We start from the raw sequence: 21,714 nt of genomic DNA, 5'->3' as shown, positions 1-21,714 counted from the left end.
CAGACAGGCTAAGACCAGGTTTGGTCCATCTCGCCACTGAAGTAGGGCTTTGCTTTTCATAGGTTCTCAACATAATGTTGATTTTTTAGATGTGTATATCATTTGCCTTTAAGAACTTTACAATCTGTTTCATTTCCTCCTCGCAGCCTTCCTGCAGTATAATTTCCAGGGGTTTCATGTATTCCAGTGCTGGAAATTTGCTTCGACTCTGATTGTAACGTGGACAGTCATATAGTATGTGCTTGAGATCTTCTGGAATTTCACACCACTCACAGAGTTCGTCGGTTTCCCAGCCCCATTTTGCTTTCCTGTCTTTGGTCAAACAGTGCCCGCTTCTTATTCTGTTCAGAACTTTCACTTCATCTGGACTCAGGATGAGTCCCTTGCTCCAAATTTTCCGACCTGGCCTTTCCATCAGTTGGTAGTGCCATGTTCCTTTCTCATCCGAGACCCGCTTATATGCTTGGCTCCAATCTTCCCATGTTTCGTGGCTGCTGAGAATGAGCGCATCTCCTGCGGTTATTCCCTGGCAGTTAGACTGTCTCTCTCGCGACTTGTTCACTGCCAGTTGGTCTGCAATCTCGTTTCCCTGGATACCCACATGGCTTGGTATCCACTGGATCTTGCACACATCTCCTGATATTTCCAGAAGCTCTTTGTAAATTTCTCCCAGCAAAAAGTTATCCTCGATTTCTCGTAGTTTTAGTAACATTTCACACGCGCTTCTCGAATCCGTAAAGATGACTGCTCTCCTGTATCCTTTCATCCTAGTCGTTTCAATTGCTCTTAGAATGGCAAGCAACTCAGCGTTCGTGATTGAGTAATTCTCGTTGATGCTCTCCGCTATAGTCGTTGAGTCTGTTTCATCGAAAACCGCGACGGCCGTTCCTGCAGCAGTCTTTGACGCATCGGTGAAGATTTTGTTGTGGTGTTTATACACGGTTTGTGACGCTTCCTTAAACAGTGCTTGCCAAACGCTCGGTGCTGTCCTTTCTTTTTTTGGTCTTTTTTCGACCAACGTAGTTTTTACTATTCTCTCCATCTCCACTCTATCTATGGGACGCATCCTTCTCAGCATGGGTAGTTCCTTGTCCGATGGGTGTACTTGGAATAGTAAATCTAGGTGCTTTTCTGCTACTTCAGTGAGGAATGATTCGTTGCCAATTGCTTTATCCATTGTGTCACCCACGAATTTCATTAACGGTGTCCTATACCATATTGTTCTGATGAGCTCCCTCTTGGTCAGATTTTCAATCCTCTGCTTCATCGGGAGTTGTCCTGCTTCGGCTAGCATAACATGGATTGGCGTGCTGCTTAGATAGTGCATTGCTTTACGTATGTACGCATTCTGCAGTACCTGAAGCTTGTTTAAATTTGTTTTCGCTGCATTTCCATATACAGTTGCGCCATACTCCATTCTGCTACGGATGAGAGCGTTCCCTATTTTCACCAGTGTTTCAGGGTTTGCTCCACTCGATTTCCTTGACAACATCTTCAGTAGGCCCATCTTGGCGCCCGCTTTCTCCTTCACCGCTTCGATGTGCTTTCTGTGTGTGAGTCCTCTGTCGAGTACATAGCCCAGATACGCCTGTGTATTAACCAGCTCAATTTGCTCACCACGCACCTTTACTTTTAGACCTTCTAGTCTCTTCTTGGTAAAGGGGATGATTGCTGACTTTTGGCTGCTCACTTTCAAGTTCAGACACTCCAGCTTGTCGAACAATTTGGGTAGGAATCTTGAACACAGTTCGGCTGCTTCTTCCACTGAATCTGCTTTGATGATAGCCGCAAAATCGTCGGCAAACTGCACCAGTTCACAGCCTTCCTCAGACAATTCATGTAAGTTTGCCGTGTACTGGTTGAAAAGGACCGGAGAAAGAGGACAACCTTGGGGCAATCCTTCGGAGACTTCGACTTCTATCGTTCCATTTTGCGTTTTCAGGATCATTCTTCGATACTTTAGGTACTCGTATAGCCAGGAAACATTTTTTTCCGGCACTCCTAAGTCAGCTAGGATCCTCAGCAAGGATGAGGTACTCACCGAGTCGTATGCCATACTGACGTCCAGAAACACCACGAAAACCTCTTTCCCATCCTCCTTAGCCTTGTGCACGGAGTTTACAACATAGTTCACACAAGTCGATGCCGAGACATGTTTTTTGAATCCGAAGGAGAGCTCCGGAATCATATTCTTGATTGTGGCTATTTCTACCAATCTGTTTTTGATTGCAGAATTTATCAGCTTAATTTCCACGCTAATTAAAGCTATCGGTCTCATTGTATTTGGTTGTTCAGCGATCCATGCTTTTTTCGGAATTGGTCTGACTTCCGTCTTCCTCCACTGGTCCGGTATTTTCTCAGACACAAAAACCTTACTGAGCATTTCGAAGATCTTACCTTGCATATCTGGATTCAACTGCTTCAGCACTGCATACGACATTCCATTGAGTCCTGGCGCCGAATAACTTTTTCTAGTTTGCAGCACTGGCTGAAGTTCGCGTTCTCTAATTGCCATCTCATGTGCTCCTAACGTCTCTTCTGTGGACGCTTTTGGGAAGGATACTTCCTGGATCTTGTTCCCAAAATAGTGGTCCATGAACTTTCTTCCCTCTTCATGAGTAAGCTCGATTCCTTTCTTGTGATTTCCTGCGAGGGCTGTGTCGATTCCCTTCACAATATTCCAGAGTTGTCTGGCAGGGGTCGCTTCGTAGATTTTTTCGGTCATTTCTCTTACGTACTTCCGCTTGGTCCTTCTGAATTCTCTCTTAAACCGTGCTCGTTCTTTCTTCAACCGTACATAATTGATGTCGGTTTTGTTTCGGTTGTAACCCCTCAGTGCTTCCCTTTTGCTTGCGTATAGGTTGGCGATCTCATCCGTCCACCAACTTTTCAAATAGTTAGCCTTGTTATTTTTGAAGCTGAAAGATGCCTTCTCTATCGCTTCGTCGAACACAGCAACCATTTCTTCGGGCGAGTAAATGTATTGAGGCCTGATACCATTTAGTTCCTTTACCAAAGTGTTTTGGTTGACCCTTGTAATCGTTCGTTCAACAATCGGGATAGTACTACTCACTTCCAGTAGTATTGTTAGATGGATGCTCCCAAACTCTTCTTCCTGTACCGTCCAAGTGATTTTCCTAGTCAGTCCAGCAGTTGCCAATGAGAGGTCAATGGCCGAGCCCTTACCACCAGGTGGATTAACCATTGTGTTGGAGCTGTCGTTCAGCATTATTAGCTGCGAGTCCTCGATCATTTCGTTAAGCATCTTACCGCGACTGCATGTCGGAAATTCCGGACTCCATGACACGTGATGCGCATTGAAATCAGCGCCTACTATTATCTCCCCCTCCATGGTGTTTATCAGGGAGAAAAACCTCATGAGCTCCTCCCGCACTCCGTTGTTCGTTGACCTCATCGGTGGTAAGTAAACCGAGAACAGGTTGATTGGATCAAAACCTCTGGTTATTTGGAATCCTACTACAGTCAACTTTCGTTCGTTGCACTAAACCCGTGGCCCGATTAGTGAAAGACTTTCACTAATCGGGCTAAGATTTGAGCTGTCAAAACACCGATTACAATAGAAATTCAGGGCTACCAACATTAACAAATTGCGGTTTATGTCAGAAAGTGACACTTGCCTTCGTTTTAGGTGGGCTATAGCCCACTTAACGGGAGCCCAATTAAAACGAAGTGCAATTAAACGTAGTGCAACGAACGAAATTCGACTGTACCTCCAAGATTTCGAATTCCGGAAGTTCGATCGTCGTCGAGTCAGCAATCAAAATACCCACTCCCCCATATCCTTCAGAACGCCTTTTTGAGACGAGATAGTGTCCTTTGAAACAAAATGGTTCATTCTCCTTGAGCCAAATTTCCTGCAGTAATGCTATATTTATGTTGTTAGAGATCATATATGCATAGAGTTCTTCCCGTGTTTCTGGTTGTCTTACGCTTTGTATGTTATGCTGCATAACTTTTAACGTTTTATGGTCCATTGTGGTGGTCCAGTGTGTTATTCTGATGTTCCATTTCGGAAGCTGTTTCTCCTTCTAGGATTTTCCCTAACTCTATGCTGATCTCAATTAACAACTGATCTGTTTCGATCTCTGTCCTATCTTGCTGAAGTCTAGCTTCTAATTTGTTTCGCAATTGGGCAATGGGGGTCATCCAATCATTTCCGCTACAGAATCGCCTTATGTCCGCCCTCAAACGGTCCATGAACCTCTCAAATTCCGTTGCCCTATGAGGATTTCCACATTGAGCGATCGAACACTCCGTTGGTCTTGATCGGTTTGCTGGATATTCGTTGATCTGCTGCCTACTGCTACTTTGGCTTGTTCTCCCAGTTTCGTTGCTGCGTCGTCTCACCTGGTGTCCCGTTTTGATTCGCCTTGTCGTCTTCGGTACTGCTCCTCTGCTCGGCGATGTCGGAGTTTCCACCGCTGTCAAATCTGGGAATTCCGATTCATCCAGAAGTCCTGAGAACCGGTTCTGCGTTTTTGGATACGATTTTTCGGCCTCTGCAAAAGGTACCCGGTTGCACTGCATCACCTTGAGAATCTTCGACCTCCGTTCTCGTTCCGGACATTCTCTACTGTTTGCCGGATGGTTCTGGTTACAGTTTATGCAGCGAGTAGCCCCTCATGTGCATCGTGGTGTTGACCACAATTTACACACTTTGCTTTCCCAGTACAACTCACCTTGGTGTGTCCGAATCTCCAGCACAATAAGCATTGTTTCACCGGAAATACATACAACTCCGCCCTGAAGTTGACGGTGAAGATTTTCACTGACCTCGGAACCTCTGTTCCTTCCACCGTCACTTTCACGTTCCTTGAATTGACCAAGTCTCCGGTTCGGTTCTTCCTCTTGATCCGCTCAACCTTTTTCACCGGCACGTGAGTCGTGATGCCTAACGTAAGATCCTCCTCGGTATACTCCAACGGTACATTTGGCACGAACAACAAGGTTTCGTTACGCAGCTTTGGAGCATAAAACTTAAGGTTCTTCGATGCGATGTCAACTTCTCTCAGCTGGTTGAAGTCTTCAGCCCTTTCCAGTTCCAGCTTATACCGGAACCTTCCAATTTTTTGGATTTCCTTGCATTTACTGAAGCCTCCATCATACAGCAGCTTTCCTACATCCAGCGGGTGGTTTGGGATTGGGGACTCGTAATCAATCGGCTCCAGGTACACTATCCTCGTTGGTTCCATGCTCGGTTGTGCATTTCCGCATTCGATTACAGCTGTCTTTTTCACTCCTCCGGTTTTCCTAGCCGACTTTTCAGGGATGGTCACGTCACCTTTCCTTCCTCCAAGCCTCGTTACCTTGTCTTGGGATCTCGTTGTCATCCGCTGGCTGGCTTGTGGCATTTTCCTGTGGTACTGTTGAGAAACACTCGAGTCCGCTACAATGCCACTTTTTCGGGTGTGTTTTTATTTCTTCGTTGCGCGGCGACCGGGATTGCCCAACCGACAAGACGTTTCCCCGTTAGGACATTAACAGTTTACTGATTCGCTCCGGGATCCGACATTAGGCGAATTACGAAAAACAAACACGACGGCAACCACGTCAACGCCTTAACAACCCCCGACCACGCCGAAACGCTTCAGAAAAACCGAACTTTCCGCGAAATTTCCACTTTTTTGACCACTATTCCACTTTTATGCACTTTTGTACTGTTGAAAGATTCGTTTTTAGCGCTTTGATTTAATTTTCCGTAGTTTTTTCACCGAGAATTTCCAATTTGGTTCAATGCATTTGGAACTGCAATGTAAACATAAATAGTACAACTTGACTCTTTTGTACATCATACACTTTAATCTTAAAATTGGGTCCATTGAGCTCTCGCCGAGCGGTGTCACGAACACATGCGCAAATTTGCTGGTTGAAAATACTGCCGATTGATTTTGCTGGGAACAGCTGATCTTTGTTTATATTTTCAACCAGCACCCTTTAAGTAGTGTTAGTGACATGTAACGTGTATGTACACGAGCGCAGAAATCACTATAAATGAACCTTGACACTTTTGATCATGTTTGACATTCGCTTAATCGACAAAAACACCACAGGGCTTTTAGTTTTAACACTGGGGTTGTTCCTATCTGACATTTCGGAAGGGACACGGAAAGCAAAATCCACCACAAATTTTTGGACTTAAACAAAAGAAAAACATTAAAAATTTGAGTGAACATGTGTTTTGGCCTAAACTTGAGCGTTTGGTTAGGGCTTTAGGACCCTACACGCAAAAAAATTGTGCGGTAAAAACTACCATTTTAGGGGGTTAACTTAAGCGCTCGCACCGGCAATTTTCAGCAGACCAGAAATGCGCTTGATTTAACCATGTCTGTTGTCAAAATCAGATTGTTGTAAATTCTTTCTTTCAAGTGTACCAGTAATGTGATGGGAGGTGCCATAAACATAGTAATTTGATCTGAAATTCCATGGTAGTTTCAAGAATGGGCATAGTCAGCTACAATAGTAATTTTAACCACAGTATTTTTTCCCGTGTATTGACGAGTTTACTAATTTGTCGCAGCCTTACTCCGTTTTTAATGCAACTGTACCGGACGGCAATGGACTGCACTGCACTGGCAGAACTGAGTGGCTCGCGTTCCCTCAAGAACCGAGCGGGATGGGTGAAGGACTCTATGTTCCTTCCGACGCTGACTGGGCTTCGCCTCATGAAGCCTCGATCCGGTTCAGCTGGACTAGCCCACTAGCTAGCAGCAACCAGTGACTCCATTTGTGAATGTTTTCCTTAACAACTCGAGTGAATATTATTCCCAAATTGACTCGAAACTATTTGGTGGATGGGCACTGGATGAGGGGTGGTCGGAAATCAAACACGAAAGAAGACTTAATTTACACTACTGTATTCATTCTTCTCTCTTTACAAAACTACTTTCTTCTTCAACTTATTCTTCAGCCGGCAGACGGCTACTTTCGGATTCGCACTGTAAGGCGGCTCGCGTGCAACTAATCGTTGCGTCACACACGCATTCGGTTTTATAACCGAATCACTCGCGTTGGCAGTCGAGTTCGGTTTGCTCGCGACGATCACGGTTCGCCAACTCGGCTTCGGCTGGATAACGGCTCGGGACTTCACGCTCGACTGTTGTTACGCTGACGGGTGAACAAAAACTGACTCCGTTGCGCAGTTCGGCCCTTGCTTTTATAACACCATGATTCGGTGTCGGATCGTCATCGTTGTCGTCATCGGTTGGATGGGCGGAGCTCTCGTTGTGCATACCGCTGCCACTGCCAGACGCCGCTGCTTCAGTTTCGGGTCGACTGTTGTCGAACTGAACATTCTCCCCCAGGCAAAAAGTGGAAGTTTTGGCATCATGGTCGTTGTCTATTATTGGCAAAGGTGCAAGTTTGTGTATAGGTCTTTTATATGTACCAAATTTCGTTTGAACGTCTACCACTCTCACCAGGTTATCGGTACCTGGATAAACCTTTACTACACGTCCCACATTCCAGCATTGTGGTGGCAAATTATCATCTTTTAGCAGAACAATAATTCCCGGTTGAACGTTAACCTTCTGTTTGGTCCACTTAGCACGTACTTGCAATTCAGAAAGATACTCTCTCGACCATCGTTTCCAGAAATGTTCTCGAAGTTGCTGTATGTGCTGCCAGTGAGACAAACGATTGGTCGGAATACCCACAACAGACGGTTCGGGAATCGCCAAGAGAGGACGGTTGATTATAAAATGACCAGGGGTCAAAGCTTCTGGTTCGGTCGGGTCATTTGATTGGGAATACAATGGTCTCGAATTTAGGATAGCTTCTATCTGGCACAACAGGGTGGAAAGACCGGAAAGTGTTAGTGAGGTGTTCTGATAAACTCTTTTGAGTACAGATTTGCAGCTTTTCACTCCAGCCTCCCAAAGCCCTCCAAAGTGAGGCGCGTTTGGGGGAATCGTTTTCCATTCGATCTGCTTCGCTTGACAATACTCAAAAATCCTTTTCTGGGTGGTCTCTTCCTTGAACAGCTGATACAGTTCTCGCAATGCTGACCTTGCTCCGATGAAATTGGTCCCATTATCAGAAAAGACTTCCTTTGGGTACCCTCGTCTGGACACAAATCGTTGAAAAGCGGCTATGAACGAATCGGTTGACAAATCCTCCACGGCTTCCAAATGCATGGCCTTGGTTACCATACATATAAAAACACAAATGTATCCCTTCACCGGAATCGCCTTTCGCACTGACTGCTTAATATAAATTGGTCCCGCAAAATCAAGCCCAACTCTCTCGAAAACTGGTGCTGGGGTAATCCGATACGAGGGAAGATTTCCCATCTGCTGATCAATGATGGTGGGATTTGTCCTGAAACAAGTAACACAGCCTTTCAACACCCTTCGAATTGTCGATCTCGCGTTGATTAACCAAAAATGTTGTCGCAGAAGGTACTGCACCATGGAACATCCAGCATGGTGATTCTCTCGGTGAATTTCAAGAATCAATCCGTGAACGAGAGGATTCTTGTTAGGCAATATCAACTGATGTTTTACTCCGAATGGAAGCTGCGATTGGCTTAGCCTACCTCCAACTCGCAACAAATCCTTGTCGAGGAAAGGTTTCAAATTGTTCAAGCGATGATTGGGTTCACCTGCTCTTACGCATTCGATTTCCTTGGCGAACTCCTGATGCTGAATGGCTCCAACAATCAAGTTTGATGCGACTCTTAGTTCGGGAATAGTGAGGTATCGAGCCACAACTCGGTCGTCATTCTTTCTTCGGCTGTTCGAAATGAAGCGAAGCATGTAAGCTACTATCCGTTGGCATTTCCGGAATGATGTAAACTTTTCCAATACAGGGAACTCTTCGTAATTCATCACCGGTAGGGAGGCTACCTCGACTCTCAATTCAGGGATTTCAGAATCACGCAGAAACTCTAGCGTTTCCTCCTGGTAGTCAACGATACACAGAAACTGAGGACCATTCCACCATTGTTTGTTGTCAATCAATTCCTTGGCAGACTGGCCCCGTGACACGGTGTCTGCTGGGTTTTGTTCCGTTCGCACATATTTCCAAATGTATCCATTGTTGGATGTTATCTCTGCAACTCTGTGGCGGACAAAAACTTGTAAATTGCCAAGAGGCTTACGCAACCATGCCAATACAACTTGGCTGTCGGACCAGAGAACAATAGAATTGAAGTTCATCTCTAACGCCGCTTCTACCTTACTAACCAATCTCGTCAGCAGAAGGGCTGCTAGCAACTCCTTTCTCGGGATCGTCAGAGGAGAAATTGGTGCAATTTTTGATTTAGCACTGACCAGTTGCATGGATGCTGTGCCATCGGAGAATATTGAACGAACGTACACACAGGCTCCATACGCCTTCTGTGAGGCGTCCGCAAATCCATGGAGCTCATAATACGCTGCCTTGCTCGATAATATCTGACGTGGAATGTGAACTTGTTCTGAAGTCGGCAGTGATGTTAGAAATTTCTCCCATTCGTTCATCAAGCCTTCGTCTAACTGATCATCCCAGTTCAGCTTACTAATCCACAACTTCTGCATGACTATTTTAGCCAGCACTACCACCGGAGAAATCAGGCCGAGTGGATCGTATATTTTTGCTATTTCAGACAGGACCTGACGCTTGGTGGGTTTTTTGACCCTTTCTCGAGACGTTGTGCGAAACAAGAACTCATCCGTGGAAGGATTCCACATCAATCCCAATGTTTTGATAATTTCATTGAGACCACTGTCACTGAATGATACGCAGCTATCACGATCTTCGCTTGGTATCGATAACAATAGCCGACTAGTATTGGACGACCATTTGTGAAGGTGCATTCCACCGCACTGCAGTAATCCTATCAACTGATCTCGAAGTTCACAGGTCTCTTGGAAATCATCGGAACCGAAAAGAGCATCGTCAATATAGATATTTTTCTCGACTACCTTGGAAGCGAGCGGAAATCTTTCTCGTTCATCTCGTGCAAGTTGCAGCAGAGCTCGCGTAGCCAAGAAGGGGGCTGCTGCCGTACCATAGGTTACAGTCGTTAGTTCAAGTACACGCAGTCGATCTTGGGGTGACTTCCTCCAGAAAATCCGTTGTAATGGAGTCATCACGTTCACAAATTTCCTGGCAATGGCCAAGGGCTTCATACTCGTCCATAAAGGCGTCATACTGGGCTCTCAAATCCGCATGACGTTCAAGTTTCGACTCAAGCATATAAAATCTTCGCAAGGCCATGTTACGAGAGTCTGATAATTGCGGAGCGATGTCCCTCAATGGAAGCTGAACGATGAAACGACCGCTATTGTCTCGACGGTAGGTTGCTGCAAACTGCGTTTCACACTGCTCTTCCTCACTAGACAGAACCACCTCAGACGACACACCTTCCACCTCCCAGAATTTCTGCATCAGCTCTTCGACAGGGTCGAGTCGAACGGAATAAGAATTCAGAGCAGAATTGGAAGAAGAATCCAACAACTTTCCACCGACTAGCCAACCAAGTTTGGAGTCATGAAGGCTAGGGAGATAATCGTTCAATTTCAAACACCCTGGTTTCATAATATCATAGAACCAATCCATTCCAATGAGCAGATCAATTTGGCTAGGCTCATGGAAGGAAGGATCAGCCAGTGAGAGACCTAGTGGAAGCTCCCAATTTTCCAAATTTATCTTGACCGACGGAACATGACCAGTAATTTTTGGCGAGACCAAACAATTCAGTGTAAAGGTGAAATCACTGCATCTAGAGTGGACGTTCAAGGTACATTTTTGCCTGATTGTCGACCTTACACTACCTATGCCTGTTATCGGGACACTAACCTCTTCCACCTCAATACCGAGAGCACTCACTAATGATTGGGAGATAAAACTCACCTGTGATCCGCAGTCTAGCAGGGCTTTGCACACACGAGGCTGCTGTTGATGGTCCATTACGTTGACAAGGGCAGTGAGCAACACCACCTGACTCGCTGGACTCACCGGGTTGCTGGAATGCGCGGATGTCACTGCTGGCTGGCTGTCCTGTTTCATGTTCGATGCTGCAGATTTGCTTAGTTCGGGTGATCCGGCTACTGTGGTTGACTTCAATGCCGTACACTTTGCTGCACTATTTTCGGTTAATGGCTTCGAGGAATTTTCACTATTCTCAAAATGGAGTAATGTGTGATGCCTTTTGTTGCATTTTGTACACGACTTTTTCGATGAACAGCTCTTCACACTATGCCCACTTCTCAAGCAGTTGAAGCAAACATTCTTCTCTTTGACCTTAGACAGTCGGTCACTCACATTTAAGCTGTTGAACACCGAGCACTTGTACGTCACATGGCTTTCATCACATATGCTGCACCGCTGATCCATAGACGGAGAGGTTGTAGCTGCGTTTGCCTTGGGAAGCAATGGTTTCTTCGTTGCTGGTTTGCCTGTTGCACGCAAAGACTTGGCTTCTTCGCATGTATCGTGGCATCTCTCCAGAATTGAGACGCGATCCTTCAGGAACCTTGCGGTGTTGTCGTAACTGGGAAGCTCTCCTCGTTTAATTGTCGACTCCCACAGTTTCTTAGTAGTTGGATCCAAAGCACGGGCGATCAGATGAACGACGATGAGTTCCGAAACGCCAGTGAACTCTTGCTCAAGAAACTTCAAATTTTCCACGTGACTGCTGATGGACTCGACCAATGATCTCAACTCACCGTAGTCCTCCTTAGATAGCTTCTTCGCACCCAGCAGACCAGCGATATGAATGTCGATCATTCTCCGCTTGTCCTCAAATCTCTCCTCCAATATTTCCCAGGCGTGGTCGTAGTTTCCATCACTGATCGTCTTTACATCTATGATTCCCGCAGCATCACCCACGAGAGCCTTCTCAAGATGATACAGTTTGATTCGAGGGGATTCGTTGGTGCGATCGACTGCATCGCGGAACATTATCTTGAAGCGTTCCCAATTCTCGTACCTACCGTCAAATGTGGGGATGGTACGCGGAAGCGACTGCTGAATAACCAACGGTGGTTGGTTCACTGCTGGATGTCCCGGTTGCATCGCGGGAGGTGCGGTGAGAATCTCGAGAAGGGTCTCTAGCATGGTGGAAACCTCTTCGTGCAACGTTTCAAAATGCAAAAACTTCTCATTCTGCTCTTCTCGTTTGTTCGATGGGAGAATTGCCACTATTTGCTGATGGAAATGATGATACTCGCCGTAGGAAGTTTCCACTTTCTTGATGTAGACCTTGACTTGAGCTAGAGGAAGCTCAACTTGTTCCGCTTGGGCTTGGTTCAAGATGGTTTTGATGCGCGTGATGTTACCTTGTGCCATGCCACGTAGCTGTACAAGTGTGCTCAGGTCGTTTTCCACGTCTTCACTATCACTGGCCATTTTAGACTGCTTATGCGGTGTACGCTTCATTTTCACTTCACTTATAGTTTTTTTTAGTTTTTTCACGTAACTTTTTCACTTTAAGTTTCAGTTTCTTGTTTCACTTGTAGTCTCAGTCTCTTGTTTTACTTTTCAAACTTCTCCGTGTTTGTCTCCACCACCACTCATCCAATCCAACCACCAATCACTACCACATTCGGACACTCAAGCTTGAGCATCCGGCTCGAAGGACCAAATCCATGTACCGGACGGCAATGGACTGCACTGCACTGGCAGAACTGAGTGGCTCGCGTTCCCTCAAGAACCGAGCGGGATGGGTGAAGGACTCTATGTTCCTTCCGACGCTGACTGGGCTTCGCCTCATGAAGCCTCGATCCGGTTCAGCTGGACTAGCCCACTAGCTAGCAGCAACCAGTGACTCCATTTGTGAATGTTTTCCTTAACAACTCGAGTGAATATTATTCCCAAATTGACTCGAAACTATTTGGTGGATGGGCACTGGATGAGGGGTGGTCGGAAATCAAACACGAAAGAAGACTTAATTTACACTACTGTATTCATTCTTCTCTCTTTACAAAACTACTTTCTTCTTCAACTTATTCTTCAGCCGGCAGACGGCTACTTTCGGATTCGCACTGTAAGGCGGCTCGCGTGCAACTAATCGTTGCGTCACACACGCATTCGGTTTTATAACCGAATCACTCGCGTTGGCAGTCGAGTTCGGTTTGCTCGCGACGATCACGGTTCGCCAACTCGGCTTCGGCTGGATAACGGCTCGGGACTTCACGCTCGACTGTTGTTACGCTGACGGGTGAACAAAAACTGACTCCGTTGCGCAGTTCGGCCCTTGCTTTTATAACACCATGATTCGGTGTCGGATCGTCATCGTTGTCGTCATCGGTTGGATGGGCGGAGCTCTCGTTGTGCATACCGCTGCCACTGCCAGACGCCGCTGCTTCAGTTTCGGGTCGACTGTTGTCGAACTGAACAGCAACGAAAGGTAAATATTTTCTATTCATCATCAATTCCGCTGTAACTATCACTTCCTCGATTTTTATTATTACAGTAAAGTGTTTAAATCGAATTGCGGCGTGGCAAAATGGATAAAAACTTGATTTTTGCAAGTTGGTTAACCTAATTTTTAACGCGGATTAGTATAATAAATTTATTGAAATTCATAATCTAAAGCTCAAATTACACAAGACAGTCTTATGGAATCGAGAATGGATTAGAACTTAATTCATAAGACTATCTATGGATTTTGTTATCATGTCAATGCTGGTTCATAAGATCATCTTACGAAATTCCTACGAAGTGTATTATGGACACAACATCTGCCGTAAACCATACGATGGTCTTATGAATTTTAAAGATTTTTCTTGGGGTCCATTATTCTTCATTGAGATTTCTTACGCGCCATACAATTTATTTTTAATTTTCATACAAAAAATCTTACCATGGGGGGAGGGGGGTTGAAAAACCCCGAAAATTGTCTTACGTAATTAATGGATCGGCCCTAAGCAGGCACCGCAAATCCATGATTTGGGAAGCCCGGAATTGGCATATTCCATTTGATTCGAAATTGAAAACCAGGAAAATCTGTTAATGGAATCCGATTGTTTTTCTAAATCATACATTATGCTCCATGTTTTTATAGAAAGGTAGAATCCTTTTATATCAGACAACTTTACTAATAAAAGAAAAATCGAATGATTCGACGAATACACAAATTTCCATCTAACACTTCCAGCTTCAAAATTTGCTTCTTTTCTTTGGAAGCATGATGATGACTGTCGTTCGACGCAAGGTCTAACCACAATTTAGTTCGCTGTGGGTTGATCACAAACAATTTAGAAGTTTTGAACATGGAAATCGATATCAAAGCTCATAGAATTCATCATCACAAACTAATTGCGCAAATCGATGAATTGACCAACTTGAATATGATAATCATGACACAAGCTAACCATAAGCAAACCATACAGAATCCGTGTTGGGTGATGATATATGCGTCCATAGGTTGACGCATACGAATCTGAAGGAAAATCTTCGGGAACTTATGTGGAAAAATATGAAATCCCTGTTATCGGATGATCCATCAATCCATAAAGCAAAACGAAGGAATTTATTGTGTAACACAAACGACATTTGCAAGAAAATCACAGCAATCAATCCATAATTTTAAACACACAGATCAAACGTGTGGATTTTTATCAGTGCAGTAAAGGCAATCGAATAGTCAAGCATTTACTAGTTCATGTAGATCTTATGATTGTCTAACTACATTACCTGCCCAGTTCCGGATATACGCATCGGAGGGCCCGGGTCAGATCTCTCGATAGGGACCCATGGTACAAAATGAGCGGGAAACGCTTATTGTATGACAGTTTAGTATTATTAAAATAGAATATCTAAAACTCAATTTTCTACTATACCTACATCATTCTCACAATCAAGTCCAAAATTAAAAATTTCAAGACCGTATGGTTCATGGAGATATGGATAACAATTGCAAAGATTATATTAATATATTTTATTCAATTTTGCTGCAGATATTTCCATACAATAAACTTGAACAACAGTCGTTATCTCATCTCATTTTCTACCTTTATTGTTAGAAAAAAATATCAGGTTTATTTATTTATTTATTTATACACCAACAGACAGTAAGCCCCAATGATGTTTTAAACTAAAAAATACAGTAAAATACTAAGTTGAAACTTAACAAAACAAGGCAACAAAATGTCAAAAAATAAAACAAAATGGCCATAGTTAGTTCGTCGCAATGGTAACCACAACATAGCATTGTTACGCAACGTCCTGGAGTGAGCACTCGCATTGATAGATTCCAGGAGCGCAGGACAGTCTATTCTACCTGAAAGCAAGTCAGCCACTACCATCGCTCTATTGACGTCTCTACGGGTCTGCAGTGATTCCAGTTGAATGAGTTGACACCTACTTTGGTAGCTAGGCAACCGGAACGGGTCTCGCCATGGAAGTCGACGGAGAGCATAACGGATGAAGCGACGTTGCACTGACTCTATCCTCTCCACGCCGTTACGGTAATACGGATGCCAAACTGCGGAGCAATATTCAAGTGTGGCCCGAACTAATGAGCAGTACAAAGATTTGAGAAAATATGGATCCGTGAAATCCTTGGCAATACGGAAGATAAAACCCAATGTCCTAGAAGCGCTCTCGATGACATAGGACAGATCAACTGAGCATCCAGAATAACGCCAAGATCTTTAACATCTTGTACTCTAGGGTGCGGCTTATATTTCAAAAGTTCTCAAAACCAAAAATTCGTATGCTCTACTGAATTCTCATCACATTAAAAGAGAAACCTCAAAATATGAGCCAAAAATATTAACATTTAGAGGTGGCGCAAGCGTCTTGAAGGTGAATTTTCAAGTTATGAAAAATGACCTTCAGTGAAATAAACATAACTTTGTAATTTTTCAACCGATTTTAAAACTTTTAGCATAAATAACTTGAAAATTAAATTTGTAAAAACTTTGTAGAATATCGAATTTATCTAAAATCAAAACTAGTCTTAGTTAAAAATACTTTTATCCAAATTTTTCCACATTTTACTAAAAAAATCATTTTTGTTTGACCATAACTTCATAATTACTCAATCAATTCTGAATCTTTCTTCATGTTTTTGAAGAAAATTTATTTGTTTTTAAATTGTTCATACAACACTTTTTTCTTAAAAATGGTTTTGACTTAATAATTCAACAAAAATTACCCAAAAACATGATTTTTCAATGAAAAAATCAAATTTTTATTGATTATTTAAGTTTTTTTCGCCGGAAATTGCATTTTTTCTATTGAACTTAAATTTATAAAGCATCTTGCTTTAATTACGAGTTGAATAGTGCATATATAATTTACATACGCAAAAATATTTTTGTTGCAGAATTATTTCAAAATTGTTACAAAGTCACTCACAAAGGTTAAACAAATGAGAAAAACCAGTTTCAGCTTTAGAGATAATATTTAACTGGCAAATAATTAAAAAAAACTGGCATTTTTCGTTAAAAAATCATGTTTTTGTTCAGTTTTTGCTGAAAAACTTGGTCAAGACATATTATAAGTGAAATGTGATGTATGAAAGGTTTGAAACCAATTGAATTAGCTTCAAAATCATATAAAAAGATTTGGAATCGGTTGAGTAATCATGAAGTTATGGTCAAACAAAGTTGAAATTTTTAGAAAAATGAGGAAATTTTTTGAATAATTTACTTATAACTAAAACTATTTTTGATTTTAGACAAATTTGATGTTCTATAGAGTTTTCATAAATTTAATTTTGAAGGTATTGATGCTAAAAGTTTCAAAATCGGTGGGAAAATAACAAAGTTATGTTTACTTTACTGAAGGTCATTTTTCATAACCTGAAAATTTACCTTCAAGACGCTTGCGCCACCTCTAAATGTCAATATTTTTGGCTCAGATTTTGAGGTTTCTCTTTTAATGTGATTAGAATTCAGTAGAGCATACGAATTTTTGGTTTTGAGAACTTTTGAAAAATAAGCCGCACCCTATTGTACTCGTTGAAGCACCTTTTCCTTGAGCTGGTAACAGAACAGGATGGGCTGCAGTTTGCGTGAGAATGAGATAATCGAGCATTTCACAGGATTAACTGTCAATCGATTCATGTCGCACCAAACTACAAAAACATCTAAATCATGTTGAAGAGCAACGGCGTCGGCGATGGTACGGACCCGCAGAAACAGTTTTAGATCATCTGCATAAGATAATCGAGGTCCTTTAATTACTGTGTTGACATCGTTGAAGTACAGCAAAAAAATCAGGGGTCCCAAATGGCTTCCTTGAGGTACTCCGGAAGTTGCCGTGAAAGATTCGGAAGAGAATCCTGCCAACTCCACAGTCAAGCGACGATCAGTCAGATACGAGCTGAACCAGCGCAACATTAGGCCCCCGACACCGAGCCTTTCCAACTTAGCGACAGTTATTGCGTGGTTTATTTTGTCGAACGCAGCGGTCAAGTCGGTATAGATCACATCCGTCTGGACTCGATCAGCAAAGCTGTCGGCAATGTGTGAAGTAAGGCACAACAGGTTGGTCGTTGTGGAACGCCCCGATACGAATCCGTGATGATCCTCACTAATGTAGTGTTTACAGTAGAACAGCATTGGTTTCATGACTATCAACTCGAAGAGCTTAGAAATACAACAAAGTGCTGAAATTCCTCGATAATTATTGACATCCTTACGATCGCTTTTTTTATGCACAGGAAACATAGTAGCAATTTTCCAGGCCGCAGGAAATCGTCCACTATTTAACGATCCTCCTTAAATGATTCATAACTGTGGGACCAGTATATATGTATGGACTTAGCTGATGTGGCTTATTTAATAAGTAGTTCTTTCACTCATTGATTTTCTCCAAAACCTTGTCAAATTTAGACAATTGATGGATCAGATTTATTACTGCAGCGAAAGTGCTTTGTGTTTATTAAGCATGATTATTTCATCCAATTTATTAAGTAAAAAAATAATAACAAGGCCAGAATTTCCAGAGAGTGAAATATTTCATAGTACTACAAACCATAGAAGATCACATAACATCACCTCAGCTTCATCACCTGATCACCTGATATTCACATGCGCACGGTACGAAGCTCATCACCAAGAGCATTGGAAAGCCATTATCAAGGAAGGAGTTCGAGTGCGCATCGTACCTTCGTGCTGTGCGTACACGAATTCTCTCTGCTCTTGGAAGTTTTCTTAAAAACTACCTAAAGCAATAAAACAGTACTTTTCAGTGCTACAAAAACAGTACTTTTCAGTGCTAAAATTAAAAACGGTACTTTTCAGTGCTTCTAAAACAGTACTTTTCAGTACTATTTTTCTGCTATTGATCCCTTTACGATCCTTGTTTGGACCCGTGCCTTCGATTTTTCGTTGGACCCGTTGGCGAAAGCTAGCGGTGGTAATCCTTCTTGGACACCGTCTTGGGAAAAAACCTTTCGAAGGTCACGTCTTCTTTCGTTTATTAATTAAACATGGTATCAACAACAAACAAAAGGAAGGGTGAATCTCTGAATTCACTACTTCCTTCCAAAAAAGTGGGTTTTAAAACTGTCACTACACGTGGCAAGAATGGAAGAAAGGACGTTTCTCCGGAATGCGAACTTTCTTCCAAGGGTGAAATGAATAATTGTATCGAAATGAGCAATCAGTTCGATGCTCTAGATAAATTTTCCGAACACCAAATCGAAGCAGCCTCTAGCCCAGGCTCTTTGATTCAAGTGAGGAAGCAAAGAGTGCCGCCTATCGTGGTCAGTTGTTCCGAATTTGCGGGATTTAGGCAGGAGATCTTGAACTCCATTAGGGGAATCAAGGTTTCCTTCCAAATCGCAAAGAAAGGAGACTGTCGCGTTTTGCCGGAAACTCTTAAAGATCGTGAGCTTCTTCTCAAACATCTTGAAGAGAAGAAGCACAAATTTTTTACTTATGACGACAAAACTGAACGTTTGTTCAAAGTTGTCTTGAAAGGTCTCTCAAGTGACTATAAATCACCTGAAGAGATCAAAAATGGAATAAATGATTTACTTGGATTTTCCCCAGTCCAAGTAATCATTATGAAAAAGAGAACCCAATCTGGCATTGTTCGGAAAGGGCTTTCTCAAGAATTTTATTTAGTTCACTTTAACAAAAAAGAACTAAATAATATTAAAGCTTTAGAAAAAGCAAAACTTATGTTCGATTTCCGTGTGACATGGGAACATTTCCAGAAACCTGGAGGAAATTACCAGAACCCCACTCAGTGCCGTCGGTGCCAAAAGTGGGGTCATGGTACAAAAAATTGTCGCATGGATGCTAAATGCATGATTTGCGGAGGTTCTTCTCACGCCAAAGACGTCTGTCCAGTGAAGGAAGATACCACCAAATTCATATGTTGTAATTGCGGGGCTAACCATAAGTCCAATTTTTGGAATTGCCCTTCACGCAAAAGGGTCATTGAGGCTCGTGCCAGGCAGATGAAAGATAATATCCGTTACGATAACGGTCGTTTCCGCAATTTGCCTGGTAGAGTATCGAACAATGCTCATTTTTCAGTTAACGATCGCTTGATCATGAATCATACCCATCAGGAAGATCATAATCATGCTCATTCACAAACTAATTTTAATCCGTCGGGTAGCCGTTCGAATCTTTCAATTTCGAATGTATCTACCCACGGTAAATCCTTTGCCCACGGTAAATCCTTTGCCGATATCGTAGCAGGAAATTTGAACTCCTCCCCTGTTCGATCCATGGGTACCCATTCTACTTGTTTCAAATCAAATGGAAAAACCCCTACCGCCACAGGTAATTCCGCTTCTTCGTCTACCGGAAATTCCAATGGGAAATCACATGACATGTCTGCCTCTGATTTTAATTTTCTAACTGAACAATTGAATCTAATGATTGATGCAATGTTCAAAGCCACCACTATGACTGAAGCAGTCCAAGTAGGCGTAAAATTTACTAATCAAATTGTTATTGGATTACGTTTTTCTAATGGATCCAAATAATAATTTAAATATTTTAAATTGGAATGCTCGTTCTCTGAATGGTAAAGAGGACGAGCTGTTTAATTTTCTTACGGTTAATAACGTGCATATAGCAGTTATTACCGAAACGTATTTAAAACCTGGATCTAAACTCAAAAGAGATCCTAACTTTTTTGTTTATCGTAATGATCGACTTGATGGGGCATGTGGGGGAGTTGCAATCATCATTCATAGGCGTATAAAACATCAACTGTTTTCATCATTTGAAACTAAAGTTTTTGAAACTTTAGGCGTTTCTGTTGAAACACAGTTTGGTAAATATACTTTCATAGCTGCCTATTTGCCTTTTCAATGCTCTGGGCAGCAAGTTAATTTGCTCCAAACTGACTTGCGTAAATTGACTCGCAATAAGTCAAAATTTTTTGTCATTGGTGACTTTAATGCCAAACATCGGTCATGGAATAATTCACAAAGTAATTCCAACGGCAGAATTTTATTTGATGAGTGCTCTTCAGGATATTTCTCAATTCAATACCCTGATAGCCCCACATGTTTTTCCTCTTCTAGAAATCCATCTACGATTGATTTGGTCTTAACCGACTCTAGTCATCTTTGTAGCCAACTGATTACTCATGCTGATTTTGATTCTGATCATGTCCCTGTTACATTTCAGATATCCCAAGAAGCGATTCTCAATCGTATCAGCTCCACTTTCAATTATTTACGAGCCGACTGGAATATATACAAAACGTATGTTGACTCCAATCTTGATGTTAACATTTCTTTAGAAACTAAACTTGATATTGACAATGCTCTTGAAACTTTAACAAATTCCATTGTTGAAGCCCGGAGCATTGCAATTCCAAAATGTGAAGTAAAATTTGAATCCGTGATTATAGACGATGATCTTAAACTCTTGATCCGTCTTAAAAACGTGAGGAGAAGGCAATTTCAACGCACTCGCGATCCTGCTATGAAAATTATATGGCAGGATTTGCAGAAAGAAATCAAGAAACGTTTTGCTCAATTAAGAAACAAAAATTTTGAAAATAAAATTTCTCAATTGGACCCTGGCTCTAAGCCCTTTTGGAAATTATCGAAAATCTTGAAAAAACCTCAGAAGCCAATACCGGCATTGAAAGAGGAAAACAAATTATTACTAACTAATTGCGAAAAAGCTCAAAAACTTGCTATGCAGTTTGAAAGCGCGCACAATTTTAATTTAGGACTTACTAGTCCAATTGAAAATGAAGTTACTCAGGAGTTCGAAAATATTCTCAATCAAGAGAACGTTTTCGAAAATGCCTGGGAGACTGATTTGGAAGAAGTGAGAACTATTATTAAAAAATTCAAAAACATGAAAGCTCCTGGCGATGATGGAATTTTCTACATCCTCATCAAGAAACTTCCAGAAAGTAGCTTATCATTTTTAGTTGATATATTCAACAAATGTTTTCAATTAGCATATTTTCCTGACAAATGGAAAAATGCTAAGGTTGTTCCAATTTTAAAACCAGACAAAAATCCTGCAGAAGCTTCTAGCTATCGTCCAATCAGTTTGCTTTCCTCCATCAGTAAACTTTTTGAAAAGGTTATTTTGAACAGAATGATGGCCCACATCAACGAAAATTCAATTTTTGCCAATGAACAGTTCGGATTCCGCCATGGACATTCGACCACTCATCAACTTTTACGTGTAACAAATTTGATCCGTTCCAACAAATCTGAAGGCTATTCTACTGGTCTTGCTCTTCTAGACATAGAAAAAGCATTCGACAGTGTTTGGCATGAAGGTTTGATTGTTAAATTAAAAAACTTTAATTTTCCAACAT

The 21,714-nt window shown here is 42.2% G+C and overlaps 1 protein-coding gene across 5 annotated transcripts in view; it reads right to left on the bottom strand.

The window, feature by feature from the left end:
* The window catches only part of LOC5570730, a 47,669-nt gene that overhangs the window by 5,353 nt on the left and 20,602 nt on the right, over window positions 1-21,714 (bottom strand). The gene's annotated exons all lie outside the window — the stretch shown is intronic.

The sequence above is a fragment of the Aedes aegypti genome, chromosome 2 (genome assembly GCF_002204515.2).
Source record: "Aedes aegypti strain LVP_AGWG chromosome 2, AaegL5.0 Primary Assembly, whole genome shotgun sequence".
Lineage (NCBI taxonomy): Eukaryota > Metazoa > Arthropoda > Insecta > Diptera > Culicidae > Aedes > Aedes aegypti.
The sequence above is the reverse complement of the archived record's forward strand: the minus strand, read 5'-3'. Positions and strand labels throughout refer to the sequence as shown.